The 12,874-nt window shown below is 38.4% G+C and overlaps 1 protein-coding gene across 1 annotated transcript in view; it reads left to right on the top strand.

Moving 5' to 3' along the window:
- TTC28 (tetratricopeptide repeat domain 28) overlaps window positions 1–12,874 on the top strand; it is an 842,258-nt gene that overhangs the window by 112,034 nt on the left and 717,350 nt on the right. The window lies entirely within an intron of this gene.

The following is a 12,874-nucleotide window of genomic DNA, read 5'->3' as shown; positions in this document are numbered from 1 at the left end:
GGAAGGAAGGTTGGGCATTCCTACTTCCGTAGTGATACTGCCTCGGAAACCCAAGGAGGGGTCGCTATGAGTCAGGGCCAACTCGATGGCAAATAAAAACAACAACAACAACAACAATGTTGGAGTGACTTGCCCACGATTTTCGTTTTCTCTGGATGTTATATATGTAAGCAGGGTACTGTGCTGTGCTCCTCTATTCACTTGTTGGCAGCACTTATACACTCACCACCTATCTCCTTTCCCACCATCAGCCTCCTGTTTATCCCTGCTGTCCTTGGCAAACAGAGCCTATTTTTAGGTCCCTGGAGTCTGAATGAGAATGCTGTCACTTTAAAATTCAAAATGGCCACCACTTATAAAGATTCAAAATGGCTGCACCCTTCATCACTTTAAATATCCGAATGGCTGCCACTTGTAAACATTCAAAATGGCTGCACCCTCAGTCACTTTAAATACCCAAAATGGCCACTGTTTGTAAACATTCAAAATGGCTGTGCCCTTGGTCATTTTACATATCCAAAATGGCCACCACTTGTAAACAATCAAAATGGTGGCACACTCCAGACAGCCGAAAGTCCACAGCTCAGGTTGTCTCCCTGCTTGCTATTTCTCTCCTAGTCATAGGCCACTAGCACTGTCATCCCTGCAGCCCTTGGTGACTAGAGCTGATCTTTAGGTCAATTATCAGGTCCCAATACCACTTGGAAATATTCAGGCTGTTGGTCCCATCAGAGTAGCTGACAGTCCAGTGCTCCAACCGTGTCTGTACTCACTGTTTTCATTTAGGTTTTTCCACTAATTGGTGTCTAGTCCACTTCTGTATCCTTCCTTTCAAAAGCTCAGTGCTCCAGTATTATCTTCTGTATCTCTGTCAATTGGTTTCTCATTTCTTTGTTGAAGAGCATCTGTGTAGCTTGTCTGTCTATTCCTGCATCTTACCAGAAATTCTAAAGAAGTCTTTTGCTGCAGATTTTCTCAGCACAATAAATGCATTGTTTGATTTCTGACTACTGCTTCCATGGGCATTGATTGTTGATCCAAGTGAAATGAAATCCTTGACAATGTCAGTCTTTTCTCCATTTATTATGATATTGCTTGTTGATCCACTTGTGAGGATTCTGTTTTCTTTATGTTGAGATGTAATCCACACTGAAGGCTATAGTCTTTTATATTCAAACTTGAGAACTTGAAGCACTCACTGATAAGGATTGAAGACTACAGCTAGTTGGCAGTGATGTTCAAATCTTCCATAGCTTATTGATTTTTTTTTTCTGTCATTTATAATGAGAGAAGGATTGAAATATCCAACTAAAACTATAGATTTATCCTGTCTTCAGTTCTGTTGGTTTTTTATTTTGAAGCTTGGTTGTTAGGTACATATATTCATTTAGGATTATTATATCTTCTTTGTCAATTGTCCCCTTAAATGGTATATAATTTTCCTTTCTTCTCTAGATGATACTTTCTATTCTGAGGTATACTTTGTCTGCTAGTAATATATATTTGATAATTTGTGCCTTGAATAATTAAGTCACGATATATTAATACATACATTGTTGTTGTTATTATGTGCCGTTGAGTTGGCCCCGACTCATAGCGACCTGTCCTTGGGTTTCCGAGGGGGATCACTACAGAAGTAGGATTGCCCAACCTTCCTTCCGAGGAGTGGCTGGTGGGTTTGAACTGCCAGCCTTATAGCTAGATTTATTATGATTAGTTTTATATAACATATAGACTTTTATATGCAATCTGACAGTTCTGTGGTTTTTTTTTGGACTGAACTTAAGATAATTGTCATTTAATATAGTTATCAATATGGCTGGATTAACATAACACCTTGGTATTTGTTTTGCATTTGTCCCATCTTTTCTTTTTAAATCATTTCATTTTCTACCTTATTTTGGACTGAGTATTTTTATGGTTTGCTTTATTTTTATTATTGGATGATTACTGATATGTCTTTGCTTGATTTTTTTTAGGATTGGTTCTCTTTTAAGTCTTTTGTTTTTTTCCTCATTATGTTTGTGTTCTCTAAAAACACTTGAACGGAGTTATAATAGCTCTTTGAATACCTTAGTCTACTAATTACTTCATCTCTGTCATTTTGGTGTATGCTTTTATTGATTCCTTTACTGTCCATGGAGTCCTTCCTAACAGGGGTTGATCAATCTCTTGCATTCTACTGACCAAGAATGACCAGGAGAGGCTCAGACTTTCCACATGAACAAAGCTTTTATTAAGAGAAAGAAAAAATAGCTTATGAGTGGAGACAAAGAGGGACTAAACAACGCTAACCAGAGCAAAAATTTGCTGGGGTTTTTAAAGGTTTTGAAATAGGTGGGGATTTTCTGAGAAGGGATGGTAGTTTCCTAGAAGTGGGTGGCACTGTAGAAATTGGGTGCATGCACAGAGGTTGTTAGGATTGTTAGGATACTTGACATGAGTCGCAAAGGCTGCTGGGATACTTGACATGACTTATGGGATGTCACACATGTGCTGTCTCCCGGGGTGTTGGTTTGGTTCCTGGTCAGTATTCTTGCCTCAATACTACCACCCCAGGAAGGTCAGATAGTGGTCATCTCGTGACATTGTGCACATGCTTGGGGAGCTGAGGAGGTTAGGTTGCCCCCAAACACCTGCAAAAGATCTTGCAAGATAGGGAGCGTGGAACTGGATAGGTTTCTGGGTTACTTCTGTACCCTATGTTTCAGGATGTGTGTTAATCTTTGTTTCAGGATGTGTGTTAAACTTTAGCTACAGCTATGTTTTTAGTTAACTCTTCAGTTCTTGCCACCTCGGCCAGTCTCATTACTTCTAGTTAAGTTTCACAGTCCTGCTTTTTCATATTCCTGACATTTGCTTATTGGATTCTGGACAGTGTTAATCATTTCCTATTGAGTGATTGGATTTTGTTGTCTTTCTTTAAAAAATATTTGGCTGTGTTCTGGCAGGCAGTTATTTTCAGATTCATGGAACTCTTACTGTGTAGTTTCCCCTTCTTTGGGACTCTGCCCTGCCACCTCCAGCTGCCTCAGCCTCCCTGAACTCTGACCTCTGACACCCCAGCTCAGAGACTTCTGTGCTTTGGTTTGGATTTCCCTCTGTGCATTATAGTCTAGAATATTCCTTTAGTCAGCGAATCAGAGAAATTTTAGGGTTCATGTCATTTGTTTGCCTTCTCTCATCTTTGAGATCATATTTTTGTGCTGTTTGTTGTTCAGTATCCAAAATCAGTTTCATAGATTTCATTCAGTGTTCTAGTTATCACAGAGCATAAATGTGGTCTCTATTACTCCATTGTGGCCCGAAGTAGAAGTCGTCTGCTGGTTTTAATGTAGTTCATAACACTTTGGAAGGGTTGCTAAATAACATAGATGCATAGTAAACGCAGTGTTTATAAAGATTCATTCTGAGTAAAAGATTGAGATGATGGTCTTATATTTTGTTGTTGCCTTCCAACTAGTCTCTCCTTGTTCTTTGGTAATGGATTTCCGTTGGTTCCTCTATGAAACGAAGAATTAGACTGTCCCTAATATCAGAAATCTTAACTCAGTAGCAAAATTCTGTGGTCCTATATTATATGCATAAATGTTACACAGGGTTAAATGCGAATGAGGAATCTGGGTTCTGGCTCTGGCAAAGTTTGTAATTTTATCTAGTTAAACAATAAATCAAGGTTGAAAGTAGTATTAAAGTATTGAATTTTATAGTACAAAGGACATTTATTCATAAATATTGCACATCTGACCAGCAGTTTATGCAAATAGGTGGTAAAGTATTATTATGATATCTTGGGTTTGCATAGGATCTCATTTAGAAACAACTTCCTGCAGGGAGAGACATACTAAATATATAGATGTTAAATTCTTAATCTCCATTAAAAATTCTCACCCAAGTCCTTTAAAATATTAATTATTTTGATTATATATTGCATGTACATAGTTCCAAATTCAAAAAAGTACTAAAGGGAATTCAATGAAATACAAGCTTACCTCCTTGTCACCCTACCCGACCCTTCAGCAATCTAGATTCTCCTTCCAGCACTCCTTCCTAGAAGCCACACTCATTACCACTTTCTTATGTGCACTACCACAGATAGTCTATGCATATAAATGTGTATCTATGTATACTTTTAGTCATATACATATACACATATACACATTCTGGGTAGCATGCTATATTCATACATTCAGACTCATGTTCTGTTTTCTTTCTATGTTTTTTCAAAAGTGTTCATATCTGTATATAGGGAACTATTGCAGTCTTTCTATCAGCCACTTGGTATTTCACAAACACGTGTATCATAATTTCCATTAATGGATTGTTTCCAAGCTTCTGCTGTTACAGTCAATGCTGCAATGAATATCTTTACCTGTAATTTTTCTATTTAACTTAGATTATTGTTTGTCTTTTTGACTTTTTTTAACGATGCATAACATTTCAATTTTCATATATTTTGGTCTATAAATGTTTTTTAAAATGCTTTCTAGTCTTTAAAATATTCCTCGAATGCCTTCCCTATTCAGTGATTTATTAAATTTTTTTTATATTTAAATTTTTGATCAATCCTGGAATTAATTTTGGTATGAGGAGGATCTGTCTTCATTTTATTCATCTTTTGCCTAATGACACACTATTTCATCTTTATTGTATTCTAAATTCTCAAATGTATTTGCATTATCTCTGGATTCTCTCCTCTGTTTCATTGATGTGTCTGTTTTTACGTCATAGCCATGCTGGTAATCATTTTAGTATTATAATGTAAACTATATGACTATGGTTTTATATTTGAGTTGAGCTAGTTATCCTCTTTTCTAATATCTTATCAGTTTTACTTCCTTTTTTTTTTTTGCTAACTCTAGGATTAAGTTGCTGAATTAAAAAATTCTATGAGTATTTATTCTGTTGTAATTGCATCACACGTACAACACAATAATAGATCAAATAATTGACACCTTTCTTACTAGGATGGTGTGGGGGTATGAGCTGTACCAGGTGACACCATCAGAAAGAATGACACCAGTGGTGCCCCTACTATCCTGCCCCGTGTGGCTTTGCCCGGCCAACCTCCACTCTGTTGGTTATCGCCACTTGTCAGGCCTTGGAGGAGCTGTTTGTTTCCCAGAGGGAGGCCCATTGCCCAACTCTATGGCGCTATCCTTACTTCATCCTGGGGCAGGCCTGGTGAGGCTGCAGTGCTGGTGTGAGCTGCGGGCCAAGGGCAGAGGCGGGGCTGGTGCCTGCAGTGGGTCTGCAGAGTCCTAGAGCTCAGACAGGCCATGCAGTTTGTCCCAGGGCAGGGAGTACTGCCAGGGTGGCCTGGCCGCTGGCTTAAGTTCCCACTGTTGGAGGCAGTGCAACTGCTCTGCCAGTCCCTGCAGAGGTGTGTGACCGTCCGGGCTCCCTGCCACCTTCTGTAGAGCTGATCTGCTTGCTGAGCCACTTTAACCACATGAAACTGTGTAAATGTAAATATGTTTAGGCTGTGTCTATGATACTGTAATTTAAAGATGTAATTTTAATTTTGCTAGGTTTTTTTTTTTTTTCCATCACTATTGCCCTTACATTCAGTGATATACAGGATTATGATTTATGAGTAAGGTTAATACATAATGTAATGTATATTGCATATATAAGGGCACATTACTAAGGATTTTGTGTGGTCTGATATGGTGGGGGAGTGACACCATGAGTTAGGGCACTTGGTGACACTAACCCTTCTGATGCTACTGAACTTTATGGCCTTAAGTGTTTCTGTCCAAAATAGGATAGACCATTGTATCTATTCAGTGCTTGTCAGAAATTTTAGAAGATTTTTATCATACAGCTCTTGCACTTTTCTTGATAAGTTTATTTTTAAGTCATTATCTTCTTTGTTGATCCTCTAAATGGAATATTTTCCTCCTGTATATTTTCTAACTAGTTGTTGCTTATGTATTTGAAGACTATTTTTTTATATTAACTTTACTGACTTAAAAAAATAGTTTTTCATTTCAATTCCATGTGTTTTCCAAGGATTCAAACATATTATTTGCAAATGTAATTCATTTCCTCCTTCCAGACTTTCATGCTTTCATTTTATTCTCTTATCTAATTTCATCTGCTTCCTTTTAGAACAATGCTAAATAATCAGGTAATAGTGGATATGTTTTTGGCTTTTTCCTGACTTTGGTGGGAATACTTCTGGAGTTTCCTTATTAAACATGATCTCAATTTTAAGTTGAGATGTATGTCAGTACATACATCTCTGTTCTGTTCTGTTAAGGAAGTAGCAATGTCTTTTTAATTTATTCAGTCTTTTTTTTTTAAATTACTGGAAGTCTTTTGTGTTACATGTTATGAGTGTTTTTATTTCTGTGTCAACTTGCTTATTTATGTGTTTCAGTTTCATGTCCATGGATACTGTAGACATGTATTTAAACTATTTTCTTTATAGAGGTCTGTTTGAGAATGGGACACCCCCCTCGCAAAAAAAAAAAAAAAAAAAAAAATCAAAGCATAACGGATATTACAGAAATTGGAAAGCAGATAAAATTTGTATCCATTGGAAATAGATTGATGCTTTTGCAAAATCACTAGTGTAGTATGAATTAATGTGTTTCTGTATCATGCTAAAATTTTAAAAATTATGACCCATGAGATTTAAATACTCCCTTTTAATTCCTACAATGCCTTTTTAAGCTCAACCTGTTAAAAAAAGCTGCTTTAGGGATTACAATACGTATCCTTAACAATGTATTCTGAGTTAATATAGTACTATTTCATGTATAAGATAAGAGCCTTGTACCCCTATCCTTTGTGATTATGTCATATATATTGCATCATACATTATAAACTCCACAATACAGTGTTTTAATTTTTGCTTTAAACAATTAGACTTGCGGTTGTCATTTTTCTCTCTGTAAGCATTGAAGTATGCTCAAAAAAGTTCATCCCATACTATAGTCCTTCTAGTCACTAGTGCACGGCACTTCTTCAGCTGGCATTTTACCATGACAACCAACCGTAGATGATAGTTTGATTAATTGTGATGCCCCTGCATGACCTGGACTACTAGCATCCCATTGGCAAGGAGCTCTGGCTTCACTGAAACCCCAGGGCACAACCAAACCAATCCCCAGATACCATTTTTATGGCTCTCTTTCTTGCAGCAGCCACACTCTGACAGTTCTCTATCAGCCTGGGTCTAATCAGGAAACAGAAACCACACAATTTTTAAACAGGGTTAGTTTAATATAAAGAATTGTTAAGTTATGATAAAAAGTGTACCTATAAGATGTAAAAGAACTCCCTAGGGTACTGTGGTGGTTAAGTTTTTGTGTCAACTTGGCTGGGCCTGGCTGAGTGGCTGAGCAGCTGGATGTAGTATTCCCCATGATGAGACTGGTAATCAACTCCATGGTGGAAGCTACTGGGAGCAGCTTCCCATATTTAAGCAGCAGCTTTGGGAATGGTTTCTAGCTTATGGCACGCTTGGACCCTGCGTGTAGCCGTATTGTAGTTCAGCAGCTTGCCATGCTCTGCCGACCTTGGGACTTAAAATGGACTTAAATTAATGGCCTGCCGTGTGGTTTGGTAACATCAGGACTGTGCCTTTTTTTTTTTGTTGTTGTTGACTTTGGGTTTGTCAGCCTCAGCAGCTCGGAGCTGAGTGAAGAAAAGCCTCTAGCTCCAGTGGGCGGGGAGCAGGAGGCAGAGCTGGACCCCAAGGTGGAGGGGCTTTCACCCAGCCCCTAGAGCCTGGCACTTCGAACTTGGACTTAAAGCCTCCAAACTGTGAGAATAAACTCCTGTTTGTTAAGGCCATCCCATTTGTGGTATGTTCTTGTCAGAGTGGCACTAGGTAACCAGAACAGTACTTTAAAGCTTAGTGAGAGTACTTAAGAAAGCACAGACTTGGAAGGTGCCTCCTTGTCATGGCTGGCTACCTTGTTGAGAAGTATAGTCGTAGCCCACTGGATAGCAGAGAGGTTTGCTGGTTTTCCTGGGCCAGAACTGGTCTGCAGTTGCTGGGAAAGCATAGAGCACCTTTCTGGGGAACAAGCAAGCCTCAGTCGGTGACCAGTCACATGAGGGTGCAGAGAAAGTAGAGGCACTGGTGTAGGCAGGAGACCTGAAGTACACCATGTCCATGTTGGTAGGGCTGTGGTGTCGAGAGGGCCACAGGAAACAAACCTCCCGAGAAGGGGCATGCAGAGGCAGTTGGGGTCCCAGCATGACTGGGAGTCATGGAGCATGAAGTGTCTGTGTTGAGAGGGCCGGAGGAAGGTTATCACCAGGCTGAGTTGAAGCTACGAGGTTGGTAAGGGATCACACATTCTGAGCATGTGTCTGGGGTAGAGAGCCACCAGGTGTCTGTGCCCATATCCCTGGTGCCCTGTAAAGCAGCCAGAAAAATTCTGGGTGGTGTTCTAGTGTTCTCTACTCAGAAGGCTCTCAAAATTCAGTGCATTCTGTGAGAGAATTCTATCCATGATCGCAGAGCAGGGCTTGAAGGGTAAACTTGGAGCTAAGAAGCAATGCACTGATAACTGGCACACCCGTCCTGTAATGCCTGAGGCCAGTAAGAATGTGGCCATCTGCTTGAGCTCTAGCTGCCCTGCACTGTGTGGACGGGGAGTGTTCTCCTACTGAAAGCCATGTACCTGCATTTCTTACCTACTGCAGTTCCAGCCTTTCAAAATTCGACTCCTTTGCATTTCCCATCTGCTTTTGGTTGTTCTTTACCTTTAAATAGTAGTATTTTTAAAAAATATTTTGTTCAGAGTTTGTAAGATTTACGTTTTGGTGGGTTGGATCTATATCAGCTATTCAGCTGTTACTGGAAGTCAAACCTGCACTTTTAATATGGAAAGAAAAATTTAAAGCTGTGATATATGTATGTTTGAATAATTATAATCTAACATTTAGTGAACATTTACCATGTATCAAATGAAACATATTATTTCAACTCGAATTAAAAAAGAGAAAACCCAAACTCATTGTCATCGAGTCGATTCTGACTCATAGCAACCCCCTTGGGTTTCCGAGGCTATAAATCTTTATGGAAGCAGACTGCCCCATCTTCTGCACAGTAGCTGGTGGGTTCAAACTGCCAACCTTTTGGCTAGCAGCCAAATGCCTTAAGCACTATACCACCATAGCTCCTTTACCTCTAATCCAAAAAACCAAAACCAAACTCACTGCTGTCGAGTTAATTTTGATTCATGGTGACCTTTCCTTGGGTTTCCAAGGCGGCATCTCTACGGAAGTAGATTGCCCAGTGTTCCCTCCAAAGAGTGATTGGCTGGTGGGTTTGAACAGCCAGCCTTCTGGTTAGCAGTCAGATGTCTTAGGCACTGCGCCACCAGAGCTCCTTCACCTCTGATACTGGGTAGCTATTATTCCTCGTAGTCTTTACAGATGAAGGTATCGAAGCTCAGCGAAGTCCTTGTTTTACTAAGACCTGTGCCAGAGTCTCCGCCTCACAGCCTGTGCACCACACCTACAGGTTTAAGAATGAGCACGACTTTGTTTATGATGTTAGTATAAGAAGTGAAAGAAATGTTCTGTCATCATTGTTTGCAGTTGTCCGTTAGAATTCCAGTTGTGTTAAGTGCAGAAATCGTGTGCTACTGTGTCATTTTTGTGATGAGTTCGTATGGTACATGGAACATAGTAGATACTCAGTAGGTGTCTGTGGAATTGGATTTATTTGAATTAAGAAAGCCATACAAATATCTGAAAGTACTGTATTCTAGAGTTATTTCCATGAAGCTTTAATTAATATTCAGGGTATGAGAATACATTCTTTGTTATATTCATGACTATTTTGTAGTATTTTATGTCCTCTTTGTTGGAAGCTTTATGGAGTATAGATAATCAGGTTATTTAAACAAATTTATTTATAAAAGGAAAAATGCAGTTCTGTTATCTAATTTGAAATACTTTTTTCTTTCCCTGGAGTGATCCTACTTTTAATCATCGAGTTTAAAAGGATGTGAATGTGCTTCTGCCGGAAGGATTTGTACTGGAGAGTAACTAATACAGACAAAACTTTGGGCTTAGAAAAAAATGTAATGCCAGCACACTTTAGTTGTAGATCATTTGAAAGCTACATTAAATAAAAGAAAGATCACAAGTAATTTATCACAAGCCCAGTGAATATGATTTTTATGTAATATGTCCAGAGCACTTTTCATGGCTGTAGACATTTTTAAAAAACATGATTTGGAGTGATTAAATAATATTCTGGTATATGGAGATATCATAAATAAGTCATGTTATTTATTTAACTGTTTGTCTATTTGGGGACATCAGGATTGCTTCCAATATTTCAACATTAAAATAATGCTTGCATAAAGCTTTGTCTAGGATTATTCCTTAATATAAATTCCCAGAATTAGAATTCCTTGGTTAAAACACGCGAAGTTTTTGTGGCTAGCGATAGAGAATTCCAAATTGCCCTCCCAGATAGCTGAACTAACTTGTCCTTCATCAGCAGATAAGATGTGCTTATTTCACCATGCCTCTGCCGGGGCTCAAAGTTAACAATGGAAAAATCGATTTCACATTTTTTTTTGAGGTAAAGAACAGTTTCTTTGTCAATTTATATTTCTTTGATTTCTGGTGAGGGTGACATTTTGCATATATTTATTGGCCACCTAGTAATTTATTGATGGTAAATTACTTATTCATGTTAATTCATCACCCCTCAGAAATGAGTTTTTAAATTTCTAACAGATTCTATTAAAAGTAGTTTTTAATAGTGGTGAACTTTGATAAAGTGATGAATTATTTAGAATTTACCTTTTTATATTCTTCCTCCTCCTAGTGAGTACTACTTTGCTTTTGTGCAGGTTTTAGGAGGGGAGATAAAAGGAGTGGAAGCAGGAAGGGTGAGTGAAATGGGATAGGCAAGGGAAAGCCCTGAGTGTGATGTTTGGCATTTATTGAGCACTTTATAAAAATTATTCTTATCACCATTACTGTTATTGTTATTACCATTAAAAAAAACCATTACCTTTTTTTCTGTTGGATTTCTTTAGATTCTGCTACCCCCACCTCACCCCTCCCCCCCCTTTTTTTGGAAAGACTTTAGCTATTTGGCTTCTAGAGTCAGAAAGACCTGGCTTCATGTCAGCACTTTACTGCTTATAGGTGTGACTGAACAAACTGCTGCATCTCTCTAATTTTCAGTTTCCACCCTCTCAAATGGTTATAATGGGGTTTATCTCATAGGTTCTCGTGAGGGTGAAATGAGACAATGAAAATAGTGTTTAGCTTCTGTGCTGGCATGGAGTAAATTTTTAGTGCTCATGTGTTAATGTGTGTTATTGACTTAATGGGTTAAATCTCACCAATTATATGTATTCTTACTAAAAGGATCTTTCTGAAATGCGTGCTTCTGTCAGAGAAATACCCTCAGTGATGGGGGTTCAGGTGGTGTGGTGGGTGGGAGGGAAAGTTGTCTGAGCAGGGAGCATCTTTTGGTGCTTCCCACTTGGAGTTTGTCCTGCGACTCCTTCTACACACTGTGGGGACGGGGACACCTGTGGGAAGTCACTACAAATTTTGAAAAGGAAGAAGAGAATTCACTAACACAGAGAACGATTGCATAGGAAAGATCAACTGTAATTAAGCTTGAGGGTCTTCATAGCTGCCACTGCTGTGGTCCATTTTGAGTGATAAAAACGTGTGATCAAAAATTACTCGCGTAGATTTATAGGAGAGGACAAAAAGCCATTAAATAATTGCATCATTAGCTTTTTATTTTCCTAAAACAAATCCTTTAGGGAAGTAACTTGCTAATGAAGCCAGAAAGGCAGATTTATCTTAATCTACATACTGATATAATAGATTATGTTTAGTGTCATATAGTATTGCAGGCTTAAGAGTTTTTATTGATAGAAGTTTTCAAAAGTCATAGGGAGACTGCCATATAAATAATGTTTAGCTAGTTAATTCTACTTCTCCTGAGATTCAACACACTTAAGGCTTTGGTAAATTATAAGAAACTGAAACAAATGAGAAAAAAAAGGTGGGAGCTAGTGGATGGGGGAGATCACCACTGTTTATTGACTAGTCTTTTAATACTCCAACTTTTTGCTGAGAAGATGATAAAAAATTGGAAACCATTGTTCCTTTATCTTCACTTTACCTAAGTTGTTACTCCACTTGGGATAAAGTACTTGAGTGCTTCTTAAAACTTTTCTACTAAATATCGCTAAAGACAGTTTATTCTGTTTCTTGGGCTATTTGGCCAGAGCTGGCTAATGTGACTGGGAGAATTCTTTTAAAACTGAGTAATTCGTGTGCATTTTGCATTTTACTTACTTCATAACATATTGGTGTTAATTTTAATAGCAGATGATTCAACTCTTTAAAACTTAAGCCAAAATTAGCCCTTGAGGTCACCTTTTAACTAAATAACAGATTGGCTCATAAAATAAAGAATATCACCCATGAGTAATAAGCTCCTTTAAAAAACAATTGTTATGAAACCAAAAGGTCAAAAACTTCTCTAAAGCAAAGATGAGAAGGTAAAGGGGCAGGGAAAGTAGAGCACTGGAAGTGGTACAACCAGAAAGGAATGAACGAGAAGGAAGATACACCGTAAAAATGGAACCAACATCACTGAATAGTTTGTATAGAAATTACTCAATGGGACGCTGATTTGCTGTGTAAACTTTCACCTTAAATATGATAAAATATTTTTGAAAAAATAACATACAGTTCAGGTTATTTTCCACTGAGCTAAACTGCTGCTGCAGGAAGATGCACCTGTTTTTCTTGTGGTTTGGGTATCTTCTCCATCACTCTCCCTTGGCCAGAAGATGCACCTGTTTTTCTTGTGGTTTGGGTATCTTCTCCATCACTCTCCCTTGGCCAGAAG

This window comes from Orycteropus afer, unplaced genomic scaffold (genome assembly GCF_000298275.1).
Source record: "Orycteropus afer afer isolate SDZICR_OR568_19922 unplaced genomic scaffold, OryAfe1.0 scaffold00197, whole genome shotgun sequence".
NCBI classification, from domain to species: Eukaryota; Metazoa; Chordata; class Mammalia; order Tubulidentata; family Orycteropodidae; genus Orycteropus; species Orycteropus afer.
Note: the sequence above shows the minus strand (reverse complement) of the source record. Positions and strands in the feature narration are given on the sequence as shown.